Raw genomic sequence first — 19,910 nt, forward strand, 5'->3', positions numbered from 1 at the left:
TTTGCCATTTCTAGGGCCGCTCCTGCGGCATATGGAGGTTCCCAGGCTAGGGGTCTAATCGGAGCTGTAGCCACCCGCCTATGCCAGAGCCACAGCAATGCAGGATCCGAGCCGCGTCTGCAACCTACACCACAGCTCACGGCAACGCCGGATCGTTAACCCACTGAGCAAGGGCAGGGACCAAACCCGCAACCTCATGGTTCCTAGTCGGATGCGTTAACCACTGCGCCACGACGGGAACTCCCCGGACTCGAGTTTTGAAGTCGGGGAGAACACTTGTTTTCTGAGCCAGACGAGCCTTCCTGATCCCCCAAGCAAATTGGCTGGAGGTCATTGGGGAAAGGGCCAGCACAGTTGGTTCTCTGGAGCGGTTACCACCTGTGTGCAGTTAGTGGGACTAAGGGCCTGGAGGAATCCATCGCCAAGCCTGCAAACTGCGGCAGCTTCAGCCGTACTCTTACTCGTACTCGGAATGTCACAGGGCTCAGTCGTGTCTGTTACATAACATGCAGGCGGGGTTTGGACGCTGTCCCGTCACTCCGTAGCAAGTGGTTTCGAGTCCAGGTTCTAAATTCAGATTAACCTGGATTGGGATCTCTATTCACTACCTAACTATCTGTAAGGCCTTGGGCAAGTAACTTAACCAACCCTCCATAAATCTCCATTTCCTCACCTGTACGGAGGGACTAAAATCGGAACAGCTTTGTAGCGTTATATAAGTATCAAATAAGAAAATGGAAAGTTATTAGCGCAGTGCCTGGTGTAAAGTGTGTGGTAAATGTTCTTTATATCAAATAGTAGGTCTTGCATTTATTGAGCTTATGCTAATCTTCTACTGGGTGCTAGGGGAAAAGACTACTTCCTAGATGCAATATTTCTCTACCTGGCCCTTTCCACCCCTGCCTGAAATAAGTGTGATTTTCAATGTCTGCCAGGATAGAGTTCTCAAACATGAGAGGGGAGGGGGCGGTCCCCTGCAACATTAATGAATAGGATATCAGTATGAATGCTTTTAGGGAAAGCTACAGTGATTCTGTTGTTGGACATCAAGTCAAGATAGATGATCTAATTTTTTTTGTTGTTGTTTTCCTTTTTTGTTTTTGTGGTACAAATTCGGTAAAGTGCTTATGTGTACAGAACGATGAATTTCTCAATATGTAACTACCACCCAGCTTCCTCATGCCCCTTCCCGTTCAGTGTGCCACAAAAGGTTTGAGCTTGGTATGGATGAATTCATAATATGTGCACTTCTGTGTCTAGCTTCTTTCACTCAACAGTGTGTCTATGAAATTCATCCGTGTCACTGCGTGTAACAATGGTTCATTCTTTTCCATTGTCATGTATTATCTCATTATGTAAATATTCAGTAATTTATGTACTCATTCCACAGGTGGATGTTTGATTTTCCTTGTTTTTGCCTGTTGTGAATAAAGCAGCTACGGTCTTTTTCTTCCAGCTTTATTGAGGTATACTTGATGAATAAAAATTGTTATTTATTTAAAAAGTGTCCTTACTACATGTTTTGATACAAATGTTTGAAGCAATTAACATATCCATCACCTTATATAGTTAGCTTTGTGTGTGTTGAGAGGATGAGAATGATTAAAATCAAATTTCCAGTATATAATGCAGTATTATTAACTAGAGCCGCCATGCTGCACATTGGATCCCCAGAACTTATTCTGAACTTTTTTACTGACCTACAAACATTCTTATCTATGTCTCTTGGTGGGCATAATATCTCTTGATGTTGGGTTTTTACACAGGTATTAAAATCTCAGGACCATAGTCAATATACACATGAAGTTTTAAAAATACTGCCAAACATTTTTCCAGCGCGGTATAATCGTTTATATTCCAGCAACACGAGATTGCTGGTTGCTCCACATCTTTGCCAGGATTGTTATTATCAGTCCTTTCAATTTAAAAATGGGGTTTCTGGTACAACATTGTAAATCAACTATATATTAATGAAAAATTAAAAGATTTTAAAAACATTAATAAATAAATGAGGTTGTATATTTCATTGTGATATATGTATTTCTTCGAGAATGACGTTGAGCGATGTTTTATATGCTATTTGCCATTTTGATACCCTTCTAGGGGCGTGTCTATTCAAGTCTTTTGCCTATTTCTAGGGAGTTGTCTGTCTGAATGATCCGTGAGAGTTCTTTACATAATCCTGCCTGAGTCTTTTGTCCAATAAACGTATCACAAATATCTTCTTGTAGCTTTCTTTTCATTTTTTTGATACTATCTTTTGATGAACAGAAATTCTTAATGACATCTATTGTGGTGATTTTTATTTTTTTTTAATGACTGTTCCCACATGGCATATGGAAATTCCCACAGGGCTGGGGATTGAACCTATGCCTCTGCAGCAACCCAAGCCACTGCAGTCAGGTTCTTACTTAACCCACTGGGCCACAGTAGGAACTCCTATGACATCTAATTTATTAATCATATATTTTACGACTAGTGCTTTTTATGTCCTGTTTAAGAAGTCTTGGCCCAGCCTAAGACCTTAGAGGTCCTCTTCGTTTTCTTCTGAGAACTCAATTGCCTGAACCTTCACATTTAGGCCTATGATTCACCTCAAATTAATTTTTTGTGCACTCTGAGGTCAAATTTATTTTTTCCCATATGGATATCCAATTAGCACCATTGGCAAGTAGCTTTGTTGAATGAGTGAATGAATAAATGGATGTTTATTGAATGAAAAATTCAGTTAAGAAAACAAAGTAATCAGTTACTTAAAATTCCGATTGTCCAGAAAAATCTAGGGCACGTGATTGCAATAAGATTAATGCAAATTATTACATTACATTTACCCTAGGACCATTTCTGCTTTTTCAATAACTCATGGATGCCATTAGCACAAGTAGCCTCAAGGTAGGACATAGGTCAGAAATTCATTCCTAGAATTTGATCTAGCAAGGTAACATGCCTACCTAAAGCAATTTTGTAGTAAGAAGGAGGGGCGAACCAAAAGCTAGAAGACAATTTTTTTTTTAATTAGAGTATAGTTGATTTACAGTGTGGTGGCAATTTCTGCTGTATAGCATAGTGACCCAGTCATATATATATGTGTGTATATGTATATATATGTATACACACACACACACACTCATTCTTTTTCTCATACCATCTTCCATCATGTGAGGAATTCTTTATTCACATGTATGTGTATATTTTTCTTTGAGCTCCCTTTTATTCCTGGGCATGACTTTCATAGAATTTTGTTTCCATTTTTTCATTTTTTTTTTTTTTTTTTTACAATACACATTGTCCTTTGTATCTCGTGAAACTGTGACATCCTGGAGCTAGAAGAGGACTCAGTAAATCACCAGGTACTGCCCACTGAACATAGAACCAGATATTGAAACTGCCCTTCCAGGATTATCAGAGCCTCCTTCTTGCCAAATCAATATGGCTTAAAGATGTTTGCATTCTGAGTGACTCACGGATCTGTACCTAAGAAATCTGAGAAACAGAAAGAGGAGGAAGGAGATAATCTTGAGCTTCTACTGTGGCACAGTGGGTGAAGAATATGACTGCAACAGCTTGGATGCTCTGGTTGGAACCCTGGCCCAGTGCAGTGAGTTAAAGATCTGGTGTAGGTCACAGCTGTGGCTCGGATTCACTCCCTGGCCCAGGAATTTCCATATGCCACCAGCATAGCTATAAAAAAAAAAAAAAAAAAAATGGAGGTGTGACTCAACTGAGGCCATGACACTGAAAAAGGTTTCTATCTCAATAGGGGTTTTTTTTTGTTTGTTTTTTTTACAGCAGCACCTGTGGCATATGGAAGTTCCCAGGCTAGGGATCAAATCAGAGCTGCATCTGCAGCCTACACCACAGCCACAGCAAGGCCAGATCTATGCCGAATCTGTGACCTACTCCACGGCTTGCAGCAACACTGGATCCTTAACTCACTGAGCAAGGCCAGGGATCGAGCCCGTATCCTCACAGATACAACATTGGGTCCTAAATCACCTGAGCTACAATGGGAACTCCTTTCAACAGGATTTAATTTAAATGCTTAGAAATGCTGTCATTGATCTATGTTTTTTAGGGCAAGAAAAACCTTTTGCATAGTGCACAATTATTCTCACTTATCAATTTCTTAAGTTTTGAGTTTTGTATGACTTTATCCCCAAGTGAATCACCTTGATACACGTATATTAAAATGCCCTTGTCTAACTATCTTATCTTAAAGTGATTCTTCAGTAAAGATGTCATTGATGTATCTTGACATACGGAGAAGTGCACAGATCATAAGAGCACAGGTCAGTGAATTTTCACAAACTGAACCAATCTGTCACTAGCACACAGATCAAGAAACAAAGGAGCACTTGCAGCACTTGCAGACCTATTTTAAAACCACTGCGGTGGCACTGTCGGTGTCCCTGCGATCTCTAGTGTGGCCAAAGCATGACTCGCTTTCTTCTTCCCATCTAGAACTCTCCTTTGTAAATCCCTGCCTCTTCTCTGGCTTCTTCAGGCCAATATATTTCTTGGATGTTGCAGAACAAGAGCTAGGTTTGGAGTAAGAAGTTGTGCATTTAATCAGGAGAAAGCACAGAAGGGAAGGACCTAGGACTGATCAGATATTTTGGGTTTTTTTTGGTTTTTGTTTTTTGGTTTTTGCTTTTTTTTTTTTTTGTTTTTTTTAGGGCCACACCTGCAGCATATGGAGGTTCCCAGGCTAGGGATCAAATTGGAGCCGTAGCCACCATCCTACGCCACAGCCACAGCAACCCCGGATTTAAGTCACATGTTTGACCTACCCCATAGCTCATAGCAATGCTGGACCCTTAACCCACTGAGCAAGGCCAGGAATGGAACCTGCGTAGGACTGATCAGATTGGATGGGGCAGGGAGGACGGAGCGGGCTGCATCTTTGGGCGCGATTATGACAGCAGGCTCATGCATGGCGGTGGAAGCCCTGGGGCACTGGGCAGCATGGAGTGAAGTAGGAGCCCAGAAAGGAGGGGAGGGGTGCAGTGGCACTGCCAGAGCAATGAGGATGCCGGGGGTGGGGGGCACCGGCCCCACCTTTCTGAGCCAGTGTCTCTAGGCACCCTTCCTACCCATCACCCTAAAGGCGTCACTGGAGAAAGGATGCAGGGTTTAGCTGGATGGTTTGTATGCCCACTGAATGCCTTAACCCCTCTGAGTCTCAGCTCCCTAATTGAAAACTGGAAATGATAATTAGCCTCGCTGCTGCTGGAGATGTGTGCTGATCCAATGAGGTAGTGACTGCCTGGAAAAGTTGCCCTGCTCACAAGATTTCTCTCTTTGCCAACCTTGGGTCCTTTTCTCCCTTTACTGTCAGAAGCCCTTGGCAAGCAAGACAGATGAGAGCTGAGGAGGGTAATTTCTCAACACCTTCCTGTGGCTGCCTTCACTTCTGGGGCCCCTTGATCTCTTATCTGAGGATTAATGTTTTCAAATCTCCCTTCAGGGAAAAGGGAGTCCATGGAAGTGTAGGTTGTTAACTACTCATGACCAGCCACTAGGTCCATTCTGAATCTGCCTTACATTTAAGCCCTGGATGTCTCTCTCGCCAGCTGCCATAATGCCTGAATCTCCCAGCACAAGAGTCTGGTTTTTTGGGGAAGAGACTTCCACCACTCCCATAACACTTGCTAGAGGAAGGGGATGCCCACCTGCAGGAATGTCTGAGTCATTTACCAGGTGTTGCTCTCAATGTTCAAATACTGGTCTTCCAGTCCTCATATCAGTTTAGACTTTTTGTTGTAAGCAATCAAAAATAACTCAGTATATATAGAACAGATAAACAACAATTCCTACTATTAGAGTGCAAGGAACTATAGCCAAGATCCTATGATAAACCATAATGGAAAAGAATGTGAAAAAGGATGTATGTATGTATATAAATAAATCACGTGGCTGTACAGCAAAAATTAACACAATAATGTAAATCAATGATACCTATAAAATAAATTTTAAAAAATTAAAAAATGACTCTGATTTAAGAACAATGGAATTTATTTTAAAAGCATTGTGGAGCCCACAGAATCAGCAGGTGGCTGGAGAACTTGGCCAATTGGCTATGCTACCAGGAACAAGGCTTAAAAATCATACTGCAGGCCCAGGGAAGATGGCCTGATGTCACCATAGATGCAGGCAATACATGTTGCTACTGCTGCCTCTGGAAATGATGCAATTACCACTCCCACCACTGCCACCACGCATTGATAAATGGAATCTGGTGTCCCATCACTAGCTTCTGAGAGAGAGCATCTGATCAGCACAGCCCAGATGGTGTGCCCAAGCCCTCGTTGCAAAGAAAGCTCAAAAACCAGATCATCTGATGTTTTCAGCTTTAACTCTGAGAAGTGGGCTCTACTGCTTAAGACGGGGAATTCGCCAAACAGAATAAGGAGCTTCAGATGCTGGATAACCAGAACATGTACCTCTTCCTTCCAGCCTTCACATCCATCTCTTGTGAACATTGCTGGAGCAAATAAGCCTTCTTTGATCCATCTAGCTCTGGGACACAGATCCAGAAAAGTTTTTGAGGCCTACAAGTTGGAGGACCACGAAATAGATTCTTGAGGAACTTTGAGGATGGACATTCTCCACCTGGCCCCACCTTGCTGATACTCTCTTCTCTTGGCCGGTGACACTTCTCTCCTTCAAAATCCATAGAATAGATACTGAGTGGATGATGTTTGAAGAAAGAAGAAAAGAAAAAGGGAAGAAAGGAAGAAAGAGAAAGAAAGAAAGAGAGAGAGAGAGAGAAAGGAAGGAAGGAAGGAAGAAGAAAGAAAGGAAGAAAGAAAGAGAAAGAAAGGAAGGAAGGAAGGAGGGAGGGGCAAGAGGGAGGGAGGGGCCTTGGAACTCATCACCGCACCCCCTCATCAAGTCCCAGGTGTCATGCCTAGCTCTGTGTTACTTCACTGCCCTGGGCCTCAGTTTCCCCATCTGTTAAAAAAGTCAGGGGGGAAGGCTTACCTCCAGCACCTGTGGCTCCAACGGGGACGAGGAGGTAAAGGGTGTGTGGCCGAGCTGCCCAGCATGTCATGGGGTTGGCTGCATATAATGACAGTGTCCCAGAGCTGGTGCTTGTGTAACAGGCGGATTTACCGAGAGGGCACAACTGTTTGCTCAGCAGCCGAGAAGTCTATAATTAGACTGTCACAACATCAGCAAAAGTACAGGATCAATGTAATCAGAGAAGAAATGGAAAAGAACACGGCATCAGTCAACATCTCAGTGGGTCCCCGTGGTTTCCGGAGCACTAATCGCCCCGGCGGTTCAATGTCCCGCTTGAGGGTTTCCTCCTGGTGATGACCAGATTGGCTTGGGCCTGACTGCCCCTCGCCACCGCCCCGCGCTCCTCCTCGTCTCCCCCTTCTCCCTTCCTCTGCTCACTGAGTCAGGATGAGAGGCTAAAGGAGGCAGGACCTGCACCCCAAACTCCACGGCCAAGGCATTTCCATTCTTCTCGATGCGTGTGTGTGTGCGCGAGGAGGGCCACCCGTAAAATGCAGATTCCTGGGCCCCGCCTTGGCCCCTTTGGTGAGGTGCCTTAGAAGCTGCATTTAGCACATCCTCAGATGGCTCTATACACGCTGCCGTTTGGAAACCACCGGGCCGAGCCTGGGCCCTGCCCCGTGGCGGACCGGCCTTCTTGCTTTTACGCTGCACCTCGCATGGTTAGAGTCAGGATGGAAGCAAGATTCAAGGAAACCAAGGTTAAGGGGCCTTCCCAAAGCCAAGGAATGATAATGGGCCTCTTATTTCCTTTTTAATCCCATTAAGAATTCCAAACTGCAGACGTGTTTATCTCATTAATCCTCATGACACCTGATCCGGGGTACTGGCCAGTGTCTTTAGTTTCTCTCCATCAAAGTAGATCAGGGCCCAGATCTGCCCCTGCAGGATCTGGATCCAAGGGCCTCCGGTCTCCCCTGAGCCCAGTCTCCCTAGAGAGCCACAACTGGACTTCGTAAATCCGTGAAATTTTACTTCGTTTCTTGCACAACATTTTTAGCATAAATAATACATGTCGCATTGCATAAAAATCAGAACGTGCAGAGAAGCAAAAGGAGAAAATAAATCATTACTAATCTCACGCCAACAATTCGCTAAGTCCTTTGGTGCTTATCCTCCAGAATTAGTGTAAGTGTGTGTGTACACACTCACACACACATGTTCTGTCCCTGCTTCAGTCAGGGTCCCAGAGGAAGCAGGGGGCACGCTCAGTCATGGCTGTTGAGAAGGGCCCGAGGCAGGGACCACTTACCTAGTTTTGAGCCACAGGCTCAGGGAAGTCTTCACAAACGATGGGCAGCCCTGAAGGACTAGCAACAGGCAGTGAGCCATTGTCTCCTTGCTCCTGGAGGGGGTGAGGAGAGGGAGGTTTCCAGAACCTGGGGCGCCTCACTGCAGCTAGGAGATAGCTGGCCCACAGAGCTGTAGCTCTGGTTGAAAACCAGTCTGCTTCCCAACAGGAAGGGCACCCAAGGAAAAACGCGCTCAGCCTGTTCTTCATGACCTTTGACCTCCTGCCCTCTGGCCTCCTGCCTGGGCCTCCTTGGGACCCCGATCAAAGGAAGCAGGGGGTTGTGGCCCCTAGAAGGCAGCCTCCCTGAGATGCAGACTGGGGAGGGAGAAGGGTGCACGGAGGGTCTGGATGGGCAAGGGGAGGCGGTCCGACACACGTTCCTATGTGCGTTTATGAACATGAGGGTTGGTTTTGCATTTCTTTTTTTTTTAGCTTTAAAAAAATGTATTATAATCAATGTACAATGTTCTGTCAATTTCTGCTGTACCGCAAAGAGACCCAGTCATACATATGTAAACATTCTTTTCCTCAGATTACCTTTCATCATGTTCTATTACAAGTGATTAGACATAGTTCCCTGAGCTATGCAGTAGGACCTCATTGCCCATCCATTCTAAATGGAATCGTTTGCATCTAATAACCCCTAACTCCCAGTCCATCCCACTCCCTCCGCTCCCCCTCGGCAACCGCAAGTCTGATCTCCATGTCTGTGAGTCTGTTTCTATTCTGCAAATAGGTTCTTCTGGGCCATAGTTTAGATTCCGCATATAAGTGATATCATATAATATTTGTCTTTCTCTTTCTGACTCCACTTAGTATGAGAATCTCTAGTTACAACCATGTAGCTGCAAATGGCATTAGTTTGTTTTTTTACGGCTGAGTAGAATTCCATTGTGTGTATGTACCACATCTTCAAATCCATTCATCTTTCGATGGATATTTAGGTTGCTTCCATGTCCTGGCTATGGCTGCTATGAACATAGGGGTACATGTATTTTTTCAATGACAGTTTTGTCTGGATACATGCCCGGGAGTGGGATGGCTGGTAGTTCTAAGTTTAGTTTTCCAGGGAATCTCCATATTGTTTTCCACAGTGGTTGTACCAATTTACATTCCGACCAACAGTGAAGGAGGGTTCCCTTTTCTCCACACCCTCTCCAAAATTTGTTTGTAGTCTTACTAATGATAGCCATTCTGACGGGCATGAGGTGTGGGTTTGAATTTCTAGAATTCCAGATCTAGGAAAACACTGTTCTGAGTTAATTCTCCCCTTGACCACAGAAAATGAGTGAACTATTGCTTTGCGCTCTTGCCCTCCACATAGGGAGTTAGGAGCCCTGGCTGCTAGCTCTGTCTCCTCTGTTTGCTCATTTGAGGCAGAGTCAGCTATTGAGTTATTCAGTCAATATGGCCTCCTCCATGACATGAGACCCAGTGCTGGGGACCGAGGCAGAATCTGCGCAGACTGGCTTCCAGGAAACAAAGCTTCATGCAGCGGGATTGAGGAGGTGGGGGGTGTTGGGTGCTCAACACCAGTGTCATCACCCAGAGGGGCAAGCCTCATAAGAAAGGCACAAAGGTCTACACTAACCATAGTGAGTTGGTAATAAAAGCTAATATTTTAGGCCAATAGTAATTAATATTTATTGATAACAGGTAATGTTTACTACATACTGGTCTGTTCTAAGTGCTTTATTAGGTATTTCTATTATTTAATCTCCCACCAGCTCCGTGAGGTAAGTCATATTATGTAGCTGCATTTTCTAGCTGAAGAAACAGGCATGGGAAGGTTAAAAAACTTTCACAGAATCTGAGGCAAGGAAACGTTTAAATGGCGAAACCAGAGTTTGAACCCAAGCAGTCTGACTCAAAAACCCATTTTCTCAAAAATCTGTGTTCTCTTCCAGTAAGTCTGGCATCAAAATTATTGTGATAATAGTGCTAAGTCATCATTTGCCTTTGGAATTCTCATCCTTTCACGAGGGCACAGTGAAGCTTCCAGAGGCCCCATGACATGTGGTGACATCACTCAGGCTACTGGAATGTGTGCTGTGTGTTCTGTGTTTTAAAACTTTCTCAGTTTGAGTTTCTCCTACAGTAAGTCCCAACAGACATAACGCACATAATAAACAAAAACTCCTTTGTGTCCTCAAGCGGCTCCTGTAGGATCCCAAAAAGGACCCTTGAACCAAAAAGTCTGAGAACCGCTGTGCTACGTTTTCCTGTGGCATTCACACAAAGCAGTCCCATTGGATTATGAGATCAAGGTTGGTATCACTGGTTTTCTTGCCTAAATCGTAGGACCATGTAAGGGAGAGCTACACTATATAGATGTATAGTCTACTAGTCCACTCTGTAGTCTACACTACAGAGTAAAAATTATAGATCCTAAGGCCCATCTTCTTAGGGGAGGATGGCTCCAGGTGGCTGAGAGCTGCCCTGCCTGTGGCTGCCTTGTGGACATGCGAATGGCCAGGGTGGCCCTGCTGGTATTATCCAGGACCCAGGGGCCAAGTCCAGGTCATGTTGGGATTTGAAATGCTCCAGAAGAACTGAGAGTATCTAGTTTAAAGACTGTGCAAGTAATGTTTATCATCTCGTTTGTGAGGAAGAGGGGAAGTTTAAGGATTTGTGATTTTCACTAGAAGAGCATAATTTTAAATACCTGTCAAGATTTATACAACATGACTGCAAGGTGCCCTAGTCTTTTCAGTCTATGAAATGGGGAAGAATTGCTTTTTAATTAGTCGTTTTTGGAATTACAGCAGATGAATTTTAGCCAGTCATGGAGAAAGCCTGGACTCTAACACTAGGGAGGGCATGAAATAATTGATGTTCCTTATTTAAAAGTGAAGAGATAATAGAAAAATGCATATAGTGGGAATTCTAGGCTGGTGCCCAGCATCCATTCTCTTTCCAAGATTGAGGAGTTGCCATGTTGCTTGAGTAGAATTGATGTGGATACCCCAGGTTCTAGTGATGGGCCTAATTCCACCCCTTGCCCTTGATCAGTTAGGGCTGAGACGCTATCTCAAGGGCATGTCCAGTGGTTGGAGGCAGGGAAGCTACAAATGCTCATTTCTTTCTGGACAGGATGCTGTGCAGATGTGCGTTTGGGAATGGTTATTGCAATTTTGCTGCCATGAGAGAAGCCAGTGTATATAGTGAAGTCTACACACCAGCAAGGTCAAAGCCAAAAACTCAAGGACAAGCAAGCCAGAAGACCACGCTGCCACTGAACTCTTGTCTTCCAGAAGCTTATAACGCTCTGTGTTTTAGCAAACTTATCTATATTTCCTGGTACTTAACAAACAGAGCATCTGATATAATTAAATAACTTTTTTCCAACCCAACTACTGTCCAATAGAAAAAGTAGTACTGTCATGTTGACCAAACAAAGGGTGTCACATGCAACAATTTAAGAACAATCAATCTTGATTTTCTAGCAACTTCACTCAAGCTGATCTTCCAAATTTTCATTGTCCCAAAGTCTCCTGGCCACACAGGCATTTCCTATATGTTTTTCCTATGTTTTTTTCTATAGGTTTTCCCTATATGTTTTTCTTTGCAAATAAAACACTCCTTTCCTCTTTTATTGGCAGTGACCAAGCATCAGATACTTGAGCCTTGACAATGAAGGCTTCTCAAGTGTAGAGGAACCCAGGGGCCTAGAAGGACAACCCCACATGCATCATGCCGACCATTTATGCTGACTTCTCTGTAGCACAACAATGTGTCAGGGTGAAGGGCAAGGGCTCATCTGGTGGTTGCAGGGATGGGCTCCCAGATCAGACTTGCTGGATTCAAGTCTCTCTCTGGGAGAGTGATTTGACCTTGCGAAGCCTCAGCTTTCTTATCTCAAGATAACAAGGCCGTGCTAAGAGGCCCTCTTGCCTCTGGATGAGGATTGAATAAACTAAGGGATGTAGCCTGGGTTTGAATGGCAAACAGGAATTTTCCCAAAAATATCAATTAGAAAGTCCCAGAGACGTCCCCACCTTGGGGACTCAGTCTCCTGTCCTGACAAAGGAGGAGGGATCCTCGGAGTCCTTTCCAGGCCCACGTGCTGCCCTTGCCTGAGACAGGAGCAGAGGGTTCTCTCGTGGCGGAGCAAGAGGCCCGGAGCAGAGCGCCTCCCTGCCCTTGGAAATGACGCAGGGACCCTCTGTCAGGTGGCCTCCGGGATCTTAGGGAAACACCTCAGTTTGTTTGGCTTCGGTTTTCAGTGTAGAGATTGCAGCAGGGAAACACAGGGCCATCCGCGCGGGCCCGCACGTACATCCCACATCAAGAGCAGGACCGAGCATGCGCGGGTTTGAGGGGCTAAAGTCCTGTGCTCTTCGCTCCGCCGGGCCTCACGTTGCTGCTCCGTAAGTAAGGCTCGCCCTCCGCATCGCTCAGGCGGACCATGAGGATCACAGAAAATAACCCACGTGCTGTGGGGCATGCTGCTCTTCCCTTGATGGCTCGTTGACCAGGCTCCCCTCCTCCTTCTGGAGCCCAAGGCCACCAGCCGCCCCGCAATGGGAAGAGCGCTGAAAAGAGCGCCCCCTGCGGGTGAGACGGAATAAGCTCTCTGACTGAGCTTCAGAGGGTTGCTGGGGTCCAAGTGTCCCACAGAGACGCGCCCCACGAGGGGAGGTCTGAACTCAAAGCGCCCAGGACCTGGTTTGAGAACTAACACATGGTGGCGGCTCTAGGGCCGCAGGCTCCTCCTTGCCATCACAGCAGCGTATTGATGATGTCTGTTCACTCGTGAGACTTGGCTCCTCCCTACCCACAAATGCCACACTCCTCTGCCATTTAAAATTCAAACTCCCAGAGGGAGCATCCGAAGGGGAGGTTGGCCCCCTTAGTCACCATGTGGGCACCCACCTTCTCTCTGGAGGCCTTCCCTGGCCAGGTGCCCTCAGCTGAGGTCACGTGGATGGGATCACAGACATAGGTGCTCAGGGGACAGCAGAGCGGGGCCAAGAGCCTGAGGTTGCATAGCTGGATGGGGCCACCAGCTTCAGGGATAGCAGTGTGACACAGCTGTCACCAGGAGTGGGCTCCTTCCCCAGGGCTGCTTCCTCCCTCCTTTCTCAGTGTCTTGTTTCGGGTGGCTCCACTCCAGGCCAAAGATCCTTTCCTGTCCAGCTGGTGCCATCTCCAAAGCTAAAGGCATTGTCCCAGTAGAGCCTGGGAGCTGTCACAGCGTGTCTCCCAAGGGCTGATTTCTGTACGAAAGAGCCTAGAATAATCACAGGCCTGGGGCTCGCAGACGGTACCAAGGTTTTGTAACCACATCGGCTCTAATCTGTACAAATTGGCTAAAGCAGAGGATGCTGTTGCGGGCTGGCCTGTGGGGTGCAGGTTTCCTGCTGCAGTGTCTAGAAGTCTGTTTCTGAGCTGTCTTGTTCAGGATCACGTACACCAGGCGCGGCGAGTCCCTTCCCTCCTTCTTGCAGGTGGGGGGCTGGGGCAGTGTTGGCGGCTGAATGTCACAGCATTAAGGGGATGACTCAGCATAACATGTGCCAGAAGATGCTCTGGTCCCTGTACTGAACCAGCTCAAAGGACCTAGCCTGAGGACAAGGCTGCCCCCTGTAAACTTCCTGGAGGAAGCTCATCCCTGACATCTGGATCTGAAGTGCCTAGAGAGGGCATCCCTCCTGTGGGCATAACTTTGCTCCTTCATTTAGGACATGGTTCTTCAAACTTCGAGACCATTGGAGCCACCCGGGGTTCTTATTCAAAAGACACATTCCTACATCCCAAGCCCAGAGGCTCCTATGCTCTAGCTCCGGGGTGGGACCCAGGGGTCTTCAGTTTTGATGAGCACCCTAGACCCTGGTAGTTCTGATTCAGGACCACAGCTAAAGACACCTGGCCTAAGAGGAAGTTTTGAGTGTCAGGTAAGCTTGGGTTCATAGTCTGCTCTGCCACTCACTGATGGTGTGACCTTTGGCAAGCTCTCTCATCTCTCTGTGCCTCAGTTTCTTCCTCTGAGAAATGGAAACAATAATACCAACCTCACTGGGGCATCAGGAAGAATAAATGAAGTGCTGCTTTCAAATGTGGGGGATGGGTGAGCAAGGTGATACGGTCTGACTGAAAACTCACTTGCATGGTTGTACTTGTCAAGAGTTCCCGCTGCAGCCCAGTGGGTTAAGAACCCAATGGCAGTGGCTCAGTCACTGTGGAGGTGTGGATTTGATCCACAGCCTGGGGTGGTGGGCTAAAGGATCCAGTGTTGCTGCGGCTGGGATGTAGGTCGCAGCTATGGCTTGGGCTCAGTCCCTGGCCCAGGAACTTCCATATGCCACAGGTGCAGCCATAAAATTAAAAAAACAAAAGAAAGAAAGAAAGAAAGAGAGAAAGAGAGAAAGAAAGAAAGAAAGAAAGAAAGAAAGAAAGAAAGAAAGAAAGAAAGAAAGAAAGAAAGAAAGAAAGAAAGAAAGAAACTGTATTTGTCAAGGGACACATTGCATGGGTGAATGGTAATTCTAAGGTCCTGAAGAAATGCCAGCGTTCGCTGCCCCATCCAGAATCATCACTGATAAAGAAGGCAGTCCTAACACACCCTCACCCCAGGCACACTCACACCTCCTTTCTCTTCCCAAGCCCTCTCCCTGGAAACCCAGTGTTTCATTGCCTGTTCCACAGTCCACCCCATGGCCCCCAAACAGAACACCTGTCAGTAGGGAACCTGCCCCCTGTGCTCCCGTCCCAACTGTGTAGACACCCCTGTCCCATGCAGCCACCCTGAGTACTCTTAAGTCTTAGACTTCTGGGGTTTTTTTGGGGGGGTTGTCTTTTTTTTTTTAGGGCTGCACCTGCAGCATATGGAGGTTCCCAGGCTAGGAGTTGAACTGGAGCTGTAGTCGCTGGCCTACACTACAGCCACAGCAACACCAGATCTGAGCCGCGTCTTTCACCACACCACAGCTGACGGCAATGCCAGATCCTTAACCCACTGAGCGAGGCCAGGGATCGAACCTGCATCCTCATGGATGCTAGTCAGATTTGTTTCCACCAAGCCACGGCAAGAATTCCAGACCTCTGGTTTTTGAACCAGTATCTAGCTTTTGGAGAAACAGGTTATTTGATGTGGTCAGCAATTTGGGCCCACCAGAAATGGTGCAAATCAGTAGTTTGGCTGATTTTACATACATTACTATTTGAGAATAGTTACTTTATACAGAGCGTCTGGTAACTCCCAGACTCCGCTAAACATAATTTAATGTTCAAGCATTTGAAAATTCCATTAAAATCTTCCAAACCTCTCCTGGCCTTAGGATGAAGAACAATTATCAATGTGTCTAAGAAGCCCCCAAATGGCATTTCTAATCATTAGCATTCAGGGTAACCCAGCTTCTACCTGGGTTAAAGTCCTGGCAGCCATCCACAAATTGTGTCTACTCCGCACAAAGCCAGCTGGGGACCTGGGTCGCGGAAGGGGTCAGATACCTGGGTTCCAGTGCTGGCTCTCACCTTGCCATGTGACCTTGGGCAAGCGTTTCTCCACGCAGCGAGGGAGTCAGCCCCCAGGCCCACACCCTTGGAACCTAGAGCTGGTGTGTCTGGGTGAGCTGACCTTAGTGTTTCTGTAGAATGACGCTTGGGCTTGGTTCTAGTTTAACAGGCCAGAGGGCAGGGAGAATCCATCCTTGCTGCCAAGGATCCAATACAAAATAAATTTCTATTTGCTGTGCACTGAACCAATTCCCCAGGGCAGCCATCCAAGCAGAGCGGGGTTGGTCGTAATGGAGAAGGCCCAGGAAGAGGACGTAGTTTCCAGCACCAAGACCATCAGCCGGGTCTGCCCAATGCCAGGACAGTGAGAGGAAGAGCGGACAGCTCCTCCGGGCGCCCACTCTTTGGGCCTTACCCGTGCCTTTGGCCACCCTGCTGCCAGAGTCCTTGCTTCTCTGGGGTGATGCAGAGGAGACACAGCTCTGAGGGGCTGGCCCAGCAGCCACGGGCCTCTGCCACCCACCCCGCCCCTGCCCTGGTGGGTGTCCAGGAGAGCAAAGCCAGCTTCTCAGTGGCCGTCGTTTCCAAGACGGCACCTGGTGATGTCAGTCAGAGGGTGAGGGCTTGGCCTGGCTTGTGCCTGCATCTGGCCAGCATGCCACGGGCCCCTGGTCACACTGATGACAGGAGAGGCGCTGTAGGGTCAGGGAGGGGATGGCAGAGCTTTGGAGCAAAGCTGGCCTGACTCTTCTGCTGGAGGTGCCTCTTCTGCACTTCCTCCTTGTGCCTGTTTGTTCCTGGCTGTAAGCTGTGGACAAGCAGCAGCTGAAAAGGAGGAGAGGGTGCCAGAGCCAGTGGGAGCCATGTTCTTAACAGCAGCTCTGGATGACTTAGGGCGCCAGCAGCTATACCAAGGGCTGCTTCCTGGAGGCGGGATCTTTTGTTTCATATGGAAAAACTGAGGAATGAGAGACTAAAGGACACCTCAAAGCCACAGGGCTAGGAAACCAAGCCGGGAGGAAGGATTCAAATTCCAGCCCATCCGGCTCCAGAGCTGGCCACTGTTGAAGAGCAATACCTTTCTAGAATTTTTCAAGGGCAGAGCATCCTCCAGACACCTCCTGGGCATGGATTTCTCCTTTGAGAAGTTTCCATCATTTACCCAGTGCGACCTGTTTTGATCCTTTGCTCCTGAGGGACTCGAGTGCAGCAGCTCAGCTCAGGTTAGAAGCTACAGGCCGGGGATCGGGGGACGGGGAGGGAGGGAGGGGACACAGCCTCTGCCCTCCTCGTACCAGCTTTATCAATGCTCCTCAGGCTGTGGTCTGGGAGGATTGCTAGGTCATTTCTTGAACCCACCTTGCACCTTCTGAATCAGAATCTTAAGCGGCCAGAGGGCCTTTGTGGGGACCCCAAGCAGGGGGTGCATGACACCTGCTTTGAGGTGGAAAGATCTGGGCTTGTTGGCCCTTCAGTAGGCTTCATAACCCTCTGAACCTTTGTTTCCTTGGTAACTATGGCTAATGATGACTGCCTTGTGCTTACTGCAGCTTTATGGTGACCATGAAACGGGGTTATGGATGGCACAGCTTTTTCACCAAGGTTTTTTTGGTTTTTTTTTTTGTTTTGTTTTTGTTTTTTTTTGCTTTTTAGGTCACACCTGTGGTCTGTGGAGGTTCCCAGGCAAGGGTCAAATCAGAGCTGTAACTTCCGGCCTACACCACGGCCACAGCAACACCGGATCCGAGCTGCACCTGCAACCTACACCACAACTCACAGCAACACAGGATTCTTAACCCACTAAGCAAGGCCAAGGATCGAACCCGCAACCTCATGGATACTAGTTGGATTCATTTCCACTGCGCCTCGACGGCAACTCCCTTTTACACCGATTTTAATAACCAGCTCACCTGTACGGAACTTTCAGACGAAGGACTGGGCGAGCATGATCTTCATTTTGTTTAGATGCACAAAAGGAAGCCTGGAGAAGGGCGGGAACAGCCCAAGAGCCCTCGGCTTGGCAGCAGCAGGCCCCGGCTTGCTCTTGGCTCTGAGTCAGAGCCAACGCCTCCTGTTCCAAGCGCTAGTGTCATACAAATGCAACTAATGGTAATTTGGGGCCCACCTCAAGGTGAGCCCAGTGTTCCAGAAACCAGGGCGGAGCAAGATGCTCTGCAGACTTGTGAGAGCTGTTCCACTCAAGAGTCAGCCTGAAAAACATCGCCTGCTGATGGAACCTGCCACTTTAGTCCCTGGGTGTGGTGGGCCACTGCTCCGCCTGCAGGCAGGGAGCCCCAGGTAGCCGAGCATCTTCAGCCAACCCCAAGTCCATGCTCTGGGCTGTGGCTTCCACTGCAGCCCCGTCACATGTCTTGTTGGAAGTACTGTCAAGGAGCAGGGAGACCCTCAATCAGAAGCACAGCACCCCTGCCACCCCTGCCACCTCTGTCGCCGCCACTGCCCAGCTCCTCACAGCTGAGTCAGATTCACTACCAGCAGGCCTAGACACCCCAGAACAGTCTTTCAGCCATGCTGGCCTGAGGGGCAGGCTGCAGCTGCCTCAGCCCCCACAAGGGGCTCAGCAACCTTCTTGAGGACCCAGACCAAGGCCAGGTTATCTGTGCTCTCTCGAGAACCCATTCTGCAGCTGAGCTCCTGTGGCTAAATCTTTTGTTTGGTTGGTTGGTTGGTTGGGTTTTTTTAGGACAGTATCCGCGGCATATGGAGGTTCCCAGACTAGGGGTACAATCAGAGCTGTAGCCGCTGGCCTACACCAGAGCCACAGCAGCTTGAGATCTGAGCCACACCTGCAACCTACAGCACAGCTCACGGCAACACCAGATCCTTAACCCACTGAGTGAGGCCAGGGATCGAACCCACAACCTCATGGTTCCTAGTCAGATTCTTTTCTGCTGTGCCACGACGGGAACTCCAGCTGATATAACTTTGAATGCTAGCCCACTGCATTTGTGGTCACTGTTAGATGGCTGGAGGGTCCATGAGTGCCCACTACACCCACACCACCTTCTGAACAGGCAGTGCCCCATCCACTGGTTGTCATGCTTTGGGTCACGTGACCATGCACATCTGGCCATAAATAACCAATGGTCTGGGCTCGGCTCCTGATTCCAAGTGAGCCACGCCTGGGCTGGTGGTGAGGACACCTGAACAGGAGGTGGCCTGGCACAGGACTCTGTCCAGCCAGGATGAGAGGCCAGAGAGAGAACTGCCCCAATAGCATCGTCACAGGGAGTCTCACAGCAGCCCAGCAAGGTGGCTCCAGGCAGTAGAGTGAGCAGAACTGAGAGACCGCACGAGGGATGGCAGCAAGCAGAAGCCACAAAGCATTGGACAGCATGGGAGAGGGAGAGGAGAGGAGAGAAAGACAGGGGGTAGCAGCCGTGGAAGCAGCAGTCGAGACAACCTGAGTTACAAGGATGCCAAAGAAACGGGAGCAGGGAAGAGAAGATGCAGCCTCCGAGGAGCCACAGGCAGCCCTGCTGAAGGGAGAGGGGCCAAGAGGCGGTTCTCTACTAGCCCCACCACTGTGGCAGCCTGAACTGGGTTTCTGCTCACAGATCCTGCCAGCGATGGTCCCTCTGATCCTTACGCCCCAAGGACACCAAACATAGCACAAAGCTGCCGTGAGCTACCCTGATCTGGGTGGGGGCTGGGGTGCCCCGGGGCTACAGAGGCAGCTTCTCCAAGGCTTTCGTGATGTGATGAATACCCGCAGTGACCACACTCGACCAAGATTTGCTTGGAAAAGTCTTCAGTGCAGGGAGAGCCTGCATGCACTGGGTGGTAAATTGCAGGATTGGAGACCACAGAAAGCCACAGGAAAATTCCCGTCAGGGCCAGAAGCAGACCCAAGGGGAGAGAGGCTGTGAATGGCTCCCTGGATGGGAGGGGAGGCACGAGCAGCCAAAGCTCAGCTAGATGGTATGGAAGAAACTAAAGAAGTGATGGAACAAATGCCTGGAATCCCCAAGCGGGATGGCTGGCAGGGAGAAAGGGAACTATGCGACCAGATGTTTGCTTTGCCTCCTGGATGGAAAGAGCTCCAAATGGAAAACTTTTGCGGACCAGTGAGGTCAGATTCTATGAGCAGCCCCTCTTCCAAAAAGCAAGA

The 19,910-nt window shown here is 48.0% G+C and overlaps 1 long non-coding RNA gene across 1 annotated transcript; it reads right to left on the reverse strand.

The window, feature by feature from the left end:
• LOC110260469 lies at positions 6,003–7,567 on the reverse strand. Its single transcript, XR_002343778.1, has 2 exons — positions 6,985–7,567; positions 6,003–6,663 (listed from the first exon to the last, which is right to left on the reverse strand). It is a non-coding gene; the product is annotated as an uncharacterized LOC110260469 (long non-coding RNA).

Source organism: Sus scrofa, chromosome 4 (genome assembly GCF_000003025.6).
Source record: "Sus scrofa isolate TJ Tabasco breed Duroc chromosome 4, Sscrofa11.1, whole genome shotgun sequence".
Classification (NCBI taxonomy): domain Eukaryota; kingdom Metazoa; phylum Chordata; class Mammalia; order Artiodactyla; family Suidae; genus Sus; species Sus scrofa.